The following is a 12435-nucleotide window of genomic DNA, read 5'->3' on the forward strand; positions in this document are numbered from 1 at the left end:
TGTAACCACGTGGAATTATCCCTGTAACCACCCGGAATTAACCCTGTAACCACATGGAATTAACCCTGTAACCACGTGGAATTAACCCTGTAATTAACCCTGTAACCACTTGGAATTAACCCTGTAACAACGTGGAATTAACCCTGTAACCATGTGGAATTAACCCTGTAATTAACCCTGTAACCACTTGGAATTAACCCTGTAACAACGTGGAATTAACGCTGTAACCACGTGGAATTATCCCTGTAACAACGTGGAATTAACCCTGTAACCACCCGGAATTAACCCTGTAACCACATGGAATTAACCCTGTAACCACATGGAATTAACCCTGTAACCACATGGAATTAACCCTGTAACCACGTGGAATTAACCCTGTAGCCATGTGGAATTAACCCTGTAACCACGTGGAATTAACCCTGTAACCACATGGAATTAACCCTGTAACCACATGGAATTAACCCTGTAACCACGTGGAATTAACCCTGTAGCCATGTGGAATTAACCCTGTAACCACGTGGAATTAACCCTGTAACCATGCTGAATTAACCCTGTAACGACGTGGAATTAACCCTGTAACCACGTGGAATTAACCCTGTAACCATGTGGAATTAACCCTGTAACCATGTGGAAGTATCCCTGTAACCATGTGGAATTAACCCTGTAACCACGTGGAATTAACCCTGTAACCACGTGGAATTAACCCTGTAACCATGTGGAATTATCCCTGTAACCATGTGGAATTAACCCTGTAACCACGTGGAATTAACCCTGTAACCATGTGGAATTAACCCTGTAACCACGTGGAATCAAGCCTGTAACCACGTTGAATTATCCCTGTAACCATGTGGAATTAACATTGTAACCACATGGAATTAACCATGTAACCATGTGGAATTAACCCCCTAACCATGTGGAATTAACCCTGTAACCACATGGAATTAACCCTGTAACCACGTGGAATTAACCCTGTAACCACGTGGAATTAACCCTGTAACCACGTGGAATTAACCCTGTAACCACGTGGAATTAACCCTGTAACCATGCTGAATTAACCCTGTAATCATGCTGAATTAACCCTGTAACCATGTGGAATAAACCCTGTAACCATGTGGAATTAACCCTGTAACCATGTGGAATTAACCCTGTAACCATGTGGAATTCATTCCTGTAACAACGTGGAATTAACCCTGTAACCACGTGGAATTAACACGGTAACCATATGGAATTAACCCTGCACCCATGTGGGATTAATCCTGTAACCATCTGGAATTAACCCTGTAACCATGTGGAATTAACCCTGTAACCATGTGGAAATAACCCTGTAACCATGTGGAATTAACCCTGTAACCATATGGAATTAACCCTGTACCCATGTGGGATTAATCCTGTAACCATCTGGAATTAATCCTGTAACCATGTGGAATTAACCCTGTAACCATGTGGAATTAACCCTGTAACCATGTGGAATTAACCCTGTCACCATGTGGAATTAACCCTGTAACAACGTGGAATTAACCCTGTAACCACGTGGAATTAACACGGTAACCATATGGAATTAACCCTGTACCCATGTGGGATTAATCCTGTAACCATCTGGAATTAACCCTGTAACCATGTGGAATTAACCCTGTAACCATGTGGAAATAACCCTGTAACCATGTGGAATTAACCCTGTAACCATATGGAATTAACCCTGTACCCATGTGGGATTAATCCTGTAACCATCTGGAATTAATCCTGTAACCATGTGGAATTAACCCTGTAACCATGTGGAATTAACCCTGTAACCATGTGGAATTAACCCTGTCACCATGTGGAATTAACCCTGTAACCATGTGGAATTAACCCTGTAACCACGTGGAATTAACCCTGTCACCACGCGGAATGAATACGTAAAAAATAGACAGTCATCCATGAGTCAAAGGGCAGTGGGCCGGATTTGAACCGATGTTGACTCTGGCAGATGTGTGCCAAGATCAGTGGCTGTGACTCCTGAGTGGTGCAGCGGTCTAAGGCACTGTATCTCAGTGCTAGAAGAGTCACTACAGAACCTGGTTAGATTCCAGGCTGTATCACAACCGGCCTGTGATTGGGAGTCCCATAGGGCTGCACACAATTGACCCAGCTTCTTCCTGGTTTTGCCGGGGCAGGCCGTCATTGTAAAGAAGAATTTATTCTTAACGTGCTTGCCTAGTTAAATAAAGCGCTGGACCACACAGGCACTGAAGAAACCAATCATTTATTCTGACAATTGCTTGCCTTCAACATATAATAAAACACTTGATCTAAATTAACAGATTTTCCTTAATGACAAATATGTCCGTTTATTATAATCCACATAGGAATACACACGAGACGCGCTGTAGCCTGCACGTAGCCTACATGAGGTACGATGTAGCTACGGAGAGCACTGTATACAAACACCGCTTCCGTAATCAAATCCTCATGCTGCGGGATTATTTTATTCCTGCGATGAAAGGGGTCAAATTAAGACGGGACATCTGTAAAAAGGCTCACTCGGTTCTCAAAAAATTGAAATAGACACTAAAAGCAGATGTGGGGTTTAAGCTCCTTAAAAAAAAGATAGATGGTAAAATATGTTTCACAGCAGCGGTATGACCGAAGTCAACCCTTTGACTGTGCAGGAGAAAATGTCTGCGTCTTAAATAGTGCACTACATTTTTGACCAGAGCTCTTTGTGTCCTGGTTAAAAGTAGTGCACTATATAGGGAATAGGATGCCATTTGGGACACACTGTATCTATGCACAAAGAAACATTGGTGCATTGTTATATTTTACAGGTCGTATAAATCAAAGGTTATTGAAGTGCTGAGAATAAAAAGTAGAAAAGGGCGTTTGACGGTTTTTGCGTGACCGAGGTCTAGTTCCTGTCTTTAAGTAGCGGTCGTGAGCTTTGGGACTCTAGCTGTGCATGGTGCGCCTGCAGCCCAAATGATACCCTATTCCCTATAAGTAGTGCACTATTCAGGTAATAGGGGTCGCTAAGCTGGGATCTCCTCCCTGTTAAGAACACCTCTGTGTGTGTGTTAAGAAGGCCACTGTGTGTGTGTTAGGAACGCCTCTGTGTGTGTGTTAAGAAGGCCACTGTGTGTGTGTTAGGAACGCCTCTGTGTGTGTGTTAAGAAGGCCACTGTGTGTGTGTTAGGAACGCCTCTGTGTGTGTGTTAAGAAGGCCACTGTGTGTGTGTTAAGAAGGCCACTGTGTGTGTGTTAAGAAGGCCACTGTGTGTGTGTTAAGAAGGCCACTGTGTGTGTGTTAAGAAGGCCACTGTGTGTGTGTTAAGAAGGCCACTGTGTGTGTGTTAAGAAGGCCACTGTGTGTGTGTTAAGAAGGCCACTGTGTGTGTGTTAAGAAGGCCACTGTGTGTGTGTTAAGAAGGCCACTGTGTGTGTGTTAAGAAGGCCACTGTGTGTGTGTTAAGAAGGCCACTGTGTGTGTGTTAAGAAGGCCACTGTGTGTGTGTTAAGAAGGCCACTGTGTGTGTGTTAAGAAGGCCACTGTGCGGTTCTGTCCCCGGGCGGTGACTCTATCCAGCTGAAGGAAATGACCAATGAGCTGGGAGATATTTGATTTATCAACTCCAGGAGGAATGAAATTCTCTCAAGTCTCCTACGTGAGCGTGAGACTAGCAGGCATAGTTAGGCGATGGCGATAATACTGTTATACTTTTATCAGAGCGACTCCATGTGTCTCCCAATTTGCACCCTGTTCCCTACATAGCGCACTGCTTTTGACCAGCTCTGGTGGTGTGCTGTTGGTAACAGGGATCCATTCGGGAAGGCATCCCAGGTCCATGTAATAAAGGCTACAGTGTACATGTGAGATACCCTTATGTAACGTGTATTTCTTTACAGTCCATAGGCCAGACAGAGAGGCAGTATAGTACAAGGGGTTGTCCATAGCAACCGGATCCCTCTGACATCCCTGAGAACATGAAAACATTCATCAGGGTTTATTGATCACAAGAGTTCAGCCTAATCAAATAGCACCCTGGTTTGTTTGAAGTTTAATACAAAATGGTAACGGGGGGTTGTTTATCGTTGATCGTTGCACTTCGGGACTTCCTTATAGCCCCCTGCCTGCACCCCGTCTCAAACATACATGAAGGAGAGGTGTTATTTGTAGTGGCAAATTTACATTAATTCCCATGTTAATGTTATCAGCCACTAAATAGCTCTCACAGTAATGGCTTGACAGGGAGAATTGCAATCATCTGCGTGGGACCTGCAGCGGTGTAATGGACAAACCTGATTAATTTAATCTGGTTGTAGACCATTATAGCTACACTTTATCATTTCAACAGATGGAGCAGGGAGAAATTAAGAAACCCTCTCAAGGATAAGGAAGATAAGCAGGTCTCTCTCCATCTCACTCTCCGTCTCTCTCTCTCTCTCTCTCTCTCTCTCTCTCTCTCTCTCTCTCTCTCTCTCTCTCTCTCTCTCTCTCTCTCTCTCTCTCTCTCTCTCTCTCTCTTTCTCCCCCTCTCTCTCTCTCTCTAACCCTATCTCAATCTTTCTCTCTATCTCACCATCTCTCACTCCCTCTCGATTCATCTCTCTCTCTCTCTCTCTCTCTCTCTCTCTCTCTCTCTCTCTCTCTCTCTCTCTCTATCTCTCTCTCTCTCTCTCCATCTCTCACTCCCTCTGCATTCACCTCTCTCTCGCTTTCTCTCCCTCCCTCCCTCCCTCCCTCCCTCCCTCCATCCCTCGTTTTCTCCATCACTCCCTCTCCTTCACCTTGCTCTCTCTCTCTCCCTCTCTCTTTTTCTCCATCACTCCCTCTCCATTCACCTCTCTCTCTCTCTCTCTTTCTCTTTCTCTCTCTCTCTCGATCTATCTCCTTCCCTCTCTCTTTTTCTCCATCTTTCTTTCTCTCTCTTATCTCTTCCATCTCTCCATCAATCTGAAAGTGTGGGCTTGTCTTTGGATATGAGTGAGTGGCTCTGAGCTTCTTCCTGTCTGAGTCTGCATGACCGACTGAGTACATTATCACATCTAACCTGATTAGATCTGTGTTTGATACATTGTGACAGTTTCATGATGTATCTCGAAGAAAAAAAAAGAGGCTTTTATTATTTCACAGATGATCAAATCAATGTTTTATTATTAACAAAATATTAAAATGTAAACTGTCATTTTCAATCTATTAACTGTCTGCAGACACTTTAATATCAACAGACTTGTTTTTATTTTACAATTGCATATTAGTATGATTGACGTTCCCATCACATCATTGGCTTCGACTGGATTACATCAATTCAGATGATCATTGACAATGAAATAGTGAATACAGTGATTCACTTCCTGTATTTTTCATCCATCTATTGTCCAATTGTCATGTTATGCTACACATTGTACGTTAACCCTTTGAATCCAGTGGAGGCTCCTCGGAGGAGGAGGAAGAAGAGGACCTTCCTACTCAGTGAATTTCATATATATATTTTTTAAATAGTGAAACATTCAAAAAGTTAGCATTTTTAGATAAAACAATAGTAAATCCACTTCAATCAGGGTAGATGAAGGGGAGGACACAGGTTAAAGAAGGACTTTTAAGCTTTGAGACAATTGAGACATGAATGGTGTATGTGTGCCATTCAGAGGGTGAATGGGAAAGACAAAAGATCGATAATGGTCCACCACCCAAAGGATATCTAGCCAACTTGACACAACTAAGTTGTCCAATGAGAAGCATCGGAGTCAACATGGGCCAGCATCCCTGTGGAACGCCTTCAATACCTTAAAGAGTCCATGCCCCGACGAATTGAGGCTGTTCTGAAAGCAGAAGGGAGTGGGGTGCAACTCAATATTAGGAAGGTTTTCTTAATGTTTTGTATAGTCAGTGTATATTCATGTCACCAAATGACTGATTAAAATACATTGCTTTTTCAATGAAGGTCTACAGTAGCCTCAACAGAACTCTGTAGCGTAGCGCCATGGTGTAGCCAGAGGACAGCTAGCTTCCGTCCTCCTCTGGTTACATTGACGTCAATACAAAACCTAGGAGGCTCATGGTTGTCACCCCCTTCCATAGACTTACACAGTAATCATGACAACTTCTGGAGGACGTCCTCCATCCTATCAGAGTTCTTGCAGCATGAACTGACATCAAGTCAAATTGTATTGGTCACATACACGTGTTTAGCAGATGTTATTGCAGGTGTAGTGAATTGCTTGTGTTTCTAGCTCCAACAGTGCAGTAATATCTAACAATAATATCTAACAATTTCACAACATATTCCCAATACACACAAATCTAAGTAAAGGAAATGGAATTAAGAATATATATATGTGGACGAGCGATGTCAGAGAGGCGTTGACTAAGATACAGTAAAATAGAATAGAATACAGTAAATACATATGAGATGAGTAATGCAAAATATGTAAACATTATTCAAGTGACTAGTGTTCCATTATTAAAGTGACCAGTGATTCCATGTCTATGTATATGGGGCAGCAGCCTCTAAGGTGCAGGGTTCAGTAACCGGGTGGTAGCCGGCTAGTGATGGCTATTTAACAGTCTGATGGCCTTGAGATAGAAGCTGTTTTTCAGTCTCTCGGTCCCAGATTTGAATCACCTGTACTGACCTCGCCTTCTGGATGATAGCGGGGTGAACAGGCAGTGGCTCGGGTGGTTGTTGTCCTTGATGATCTTGTTGACCTTCCTGTGACATCTAGTGCTGTAGGTGTCCTGAAGGGCAAGTAGTTTGCCCCCGGTGATGCATTGGGCATTTCGCACCACCCTCTGGAGAGGTCCTCCCAATCAAACCATCAGAGAATGAATCTATTACTGAAAGCATAAGCTACAGCTAGCTAGCACTGCAGTGCATAAAATGTAGTGAGACGTTGACTCAAAGATAGAGAAAGACACTAGTTGAACAGTTTTGAACAAATACGTTTCTTTTTTATTAAGAAGAAGCAGCAGAGAGAGCTACCTATATTTCGTTGTATTTTTTTCACTTTCACTTACTGTACTTAGCTAGCTAACGCAGCTAGCTAGTTTAGTCGACTCAAACACCCGGCTCGAACAGAAAGGAATGCTAATTATGTTAGCTAGCTGGCTAAGGCTATCCAACACTGGAACTCTCCCAAGTCAAGGTAAGTTTTCGGTTGTATTAGTTTATTGCCACCGGGGCCCGCCGGTGTAACTGCTAAACTGCTTGCTGTATGTATACTGTACTGTGTGACTGTAGCGGGTGTACTAATGCATTAGTTCTAGTAGCTATGTTGACTTTGACGTTACTACGGTGACAACGATGTAGGCTGTGTGTAGCGGTTATGATATGAAGGTTTGGCTTGGAAATGTTTTTTCACCTGGTCATAGACAGCTGATGTGTTGTGCACTGAAGTCCACAAGCAAAGGAAAAAGGTGAGAGAAGGAGAGCGTGTAGATGTGAGAAGGAATTATACAAGTAGTAAAGTAATGATGCTTTTTGTATGTGGCTGCTATGAAAGTGAACTGTGGTGTATTCATTCAGCCGATTCTGTTGAAATGCTTTTCTAAAACGGAAGCAAACAAAACGGGGATAAACCTACCTGAATGTGTCCAATAGAAACTCTTGTTTGCAACTGTTGGACTAATGATTACACCCTAGATCAGCTAGATGCAGGCAAGAGTGTGCAAAGTGGTATTGAATGTGTCACTGTCTGTCACATTGATTACTCAAATTTGTCTCTCGACCTGTGTGCACCTACATTGTAAACTTTCATTCATAGTCTAGGTTGTATCAACCTCATGATGTGTATAGGGAAAATTCTAGTATCATGTAGTAGCCTAAACCTATTGCTGTTACATTGAATATGGTATATGAATGAAAATTCTAGTATCATGTAGTAGCCTAAACCTATTGCTGTTACATTGAATATGGTATATGAATGACAGTTATCCAATATGCTGTAATAGAAATAAGGCCATACTCATTAAAAGTAAAATCATCCTCCCTCGTCTTAAACAGCACCAACCGCCACTGAATTTTAATCTTTACCTATGCAGTGTTCTGAGAAGTTCCGGTCAAAAAAGGGTTGTCATGGTATTCTCGTGTGCTCAGAAGGGCTCACACAACCTATTTAGGAGGTAACCTACAGGAGGCGCTAGAGAGAGACAGAGACAGGCATCGAGAGAGAGTGTAATGTTTACTGTTAATTTTTTTATTGTTCATTTCACTTTTGTTTATTATCTATTTCACTTGCTTTGGCAATGAAAACATATATTTTCCATGCATATAAAGCCCCTTAAATTTAAATTGAACAGAGAGAGGGAGATAAATTGCGGAAAAAAGGTTATAAATGTGTGAAATGTAGGTTGTTAAAATATATTAATCGTCATAAATGTATAATTTTAGGAGCACTTTAGTTTACTTTGTGGTTTGTGAGGGGGAAAAGCTGATCAGTGTTTCACTTCTATCAGACTGGAATCATTATAGATGGGAAGAGAGATTAAAGACAATTATGTAAATCATTATCACTTATAACAATATGATATTTAATGGAAATATTACAGTGTCGAATTAAATTAATTTAAATGCAATTTTATTATATTATTATATAATATATATATATATTATTTTGCAATTATAGACCATATGCACATTCATATTTTGTTTATAGACAATTTAAATAAACAATTAAACGTAATATTATTTACATAAATTACCCTTTGAATTCAATAAAGTAGATATGCAAAAAAATAAGAAGTAATTTGGAAAGACTATGAGATACAGAGATAGACTATATTTGTTGTTGTTGTTGTCTTTATAAAAAAAAGGAAAACATTTGATCGTCTTCTTCTGATGACGTTTTCACGCGGACCGGAGTTCTCCTCTCGCGCCATGAAACTGTCAATTTAAACCGTTATTATTTAAACATTTCATTTCTGTTGACCAGCGGTTATCTCTTCCGTTACCACAAGTTTAGTTTCAACTTTAGATATAATGTCAACTCCTGACAGTCATTTCGGTATTTATGTACTGATTTTTTATTCGTTTTTTTGTTGAGTTCATTACCGCGAAGAGGAAGCGTTTTATACACTGTCGAATAAACCACCCGGAAAGAGTGAGTACAGTACACATCGACCTATATATTCACTATGGAAGTAACAGTCATTGAAATCTATCAACATGGTAACTGTAGGCTAGGTGACTTTTGTTGCTCTGTGAGACTTTGTCGCACACCGTTTGTCAAGTCGATATGAAGGCTGTTTTCATAGTGGAGGGCGAGGGGGTTGATATCTTGATTTCCCGCTTCAGTGTCAATTAATTTTTGAAACGTGATTATGGGAGAAATGCAAATAAAAACGTATTGATAAATGATGAAGACTAAAAAGTTACTTATCATACCTTTTGTAATCTAGTCAACTGTATATTCAATTATATGAAACAACATGCACCATTATAGTACTTTTTAATATAGCTTTTAGCTAATTGTCAACTTGGGAGTTCAATTCTTAGCTACTAATATTACTTCTCGTTACCGGTCCTATTCCCAACACCTACTCACGTTGTGAAGGTTTAGTCCTATTGCGTGTAATTATAGGAGTCACATGACTTTTCCAATCATCAACTGGACAGACACTAAGTAGCCTCTTGTAACAGGGAAATTAACATCACCTCACGACCAATCAATGGCACTTTCAGCACCGTCTATTTTTTTTCTTGATGAAAATGTTTTTATTTTATTTTTGTATTTATTTATTGTTTACATGAAATGACTTCTACCTTTTACAGTTGACATCAGAGTAACCCTACATGGAACCTCTGTTTCCGCCCACAGCCACGCAGAGCCCATGTAGCTATGTTAAAGATACCTGATCAACCACAGGTTGGAATGAAGAGAGACCAGTTGGAATCAGAACATGATCATTAGGAACAGCCAGAGACTCTTGCTCTAAGTTAAAACCCTCTGGATAAGAATCCCTGTGGCGTTTCCAAACCGTAATAGAGAAATTATAGGTATAACATTAGTACATTGACATTACCTACACTTTTGTCTCAATCATTTTATTATGTCATAACTCATATGAGTAGGTCCTGGTTTAGAGGGGAAACTAAGATAAAGTGTAGCAGGAAGGAATGGGGAAAACAGAGAGAGCAGGAAGGAACACAATCTGTCCTTCCAAGGTCTCTTGGTCTGAGGGCAGCTGATCACCACACATAACATTCAAGATAATGTACATCCCAAATGCCACCTTATTCCCTATGTAGTGCACTACTTTAGACCAGGGCTGGCACCCTATTCCCTATGTAGTGCACTACTTTAGACCAGGGCTGGCACCCTATTCCTTATGTAGTGCGCTACTTTTGACCAGAGCCCTATGGTAGTGCACTAAGTAGGGAATAGAGTGTTATTTGAGACGTTGCCCTACAGAGAGCCAAAAGTCAGCACTGTAACAGGCTGGTTGAGGAGAAAAACTTTAATTTCTTTAACCAGCGATCCATCAACGTCTACATGTGGTGCGTAGCAAAAAGGAAATCATTAGATAGATAAATTAATCCAGGCTGAGACTGGATGAATGAAAACAACATCTAGCCTAGTACACCATTTTTCTACAGGTTAACCAAAGGGTAAAGAATTTACACTGGACCTCTCAGTCTTTCTGACACAGCTCTCTCACTCAGACTAACTTACAACACAATTCCTCTAAGAAGAGGAACATGCCAAACTACAGCCTCAGATCTAGGATCAGCTTCTTCTTGCCAACTCTTTACTGTAACCAATAAGGGGGAATGCCAAGCTGATCTGAGACCAGGTTATGGGGCCAAGTTCATGGTACTCCAGGTCAGGACTCACCCTACTGGTGTTGTTTGGTAGACATCTTAGTCCTCTCTCTGGTCTGGCTAAAGTGCCCTCTCTCTGGTCTGGTTAAAGTGTCCTCTCTCTGTTCTGGCTAAAGTGTCCGCTCTCTGGTCTGGCTAAAGTATCCTCTCTCTGGTCTGGCTAAAGTGTCCACTCTCTGGTCTGGCTAAAGTGCCCTCTCTCTGGTCTGGTTAAAGTGTCCTCTCTCTGGTCTGGCTAAAGTGTCCGCTCTCTGGTCTGGCTAAAGTATCCTCTCTCTGGTCTGGTTAAAGTGTCCGCTCTCTGGTCTGGTTAAAGTGTCCTCTCTCTGGTCTGGCTAAAGTGTCCTCTCTCTGGTCTGGCTAAAGTGTCCTCTCTCTGGTCTGGCTAAAGTATCCTCTCTCTGGTCTGGTTAAAGTGCCCACTCTCTGGTCTGGTTAAAGTGCCCTCTCTCTGGTCTGGTTAAAGTGCCCTCTCTCTGGTCTGGTTAAAGTGCCCTCTCTCTGGTCTGGTTAAAGTATCCTCTCTCTGGTCTGGTTAAAGTGCCCTCTCTCTGGTCTGGTTAAAGTGCCCTCTCTCTGGTCTGGTTAAAGTATCCTCTCTCTGGTCTGGTTAAAGTGCCCTCTCTCTGGTCTGGTTAAAGTGCCCTCTCTCTGGTCTGGGTAAAGTGCCCTCTCTCTGGTCTGGCTAGGGTGCCCTCTCTCTGTTCTGGCTAGGGTGCCCTCTCTCTGGTCTTTCTCCCCTCCTCTCTCTATGTCTGATTAGCAGTGGGAACAGATGTGTTCTCTCCTGTAATCCATGTCTAGATTTTCTCCGCTTTCTGCTATCCTTGGCGGCTGCTGCATCTCATGCACCGAGGCTGCATCCCAAACTGAACCCGAGGCCAAATGGAACCCTATTCCCTTTATGCTGCACTCCGTTTGACCAGTGCCTATTTAGGTCTGCTATGAGACACAGAGTGAGGGGTCCTTAGCCCTTTAACTATCTGACCACAGTCAGGAGTCCCTGGAAAGCAGTGGTGATTGTGAGTGGACTATCCTGGTTAAATACAATCTAGTTTACCCAGTTAAATTGTTGGGAGCGTGTTTAGAGTGTGCGACTTTCTCTCTTTTTCTACAGTTTACTCTGTTAGTCAGCACCTAGTCTACAGTTTACTCTGTTAGTCAGCACCTAGTCTACAGTTTACTCTGTTAGTCAGCACCTAGTCTACAGTTTACTCTGTTAGTTAGCACCTAGTCTACAGTTTACTCTGTTAGTCAGCACCTAGTCTACAGTTTACTCTGTTAGTCAGCACCTAGTCTACAGTTTACTCTGTTAGTCTGCACCTAGTCTACAGTTTACTCTGTTAGTCAGCACCTAGTCTACAGTTTACTCTGTTAGTCAGCACCTAGTCTACAGTTTACCCTCTGTTAGTCAGCACCTAGTCTACAGTTTACCCTCGTTAGTCAGCACCTAGTCTACAGTTTACCCTGTTAGTCAGCACCTAGCCTACAGTTTACCCTCTGTTAGTCTGCACCTAGTCTACAGTTTACTCTGTTAGTCAGCACCTAGTCTACAGTTTACTCTGTTAGTCAGCACCTAGTCTACAGGTTACCCTCTGTTAGTCAGCACCTAGTCTACAGTTTACCCTCTGTTAGTCAGCAC

This window comes from Salvelinus alpinus, chromosome 8 (assembly GCF_045679555.1).
Source record: "Salvelinus alpinus chromosome 8, SLU_Salpinus.1, whole genome shotgun sequence".
NCBI lineage: Eukaryota > Metazoa > Chordata > Actinopteri > Salmoniformes > Salmonidae > Salvelinus > Salvelinus alpinus.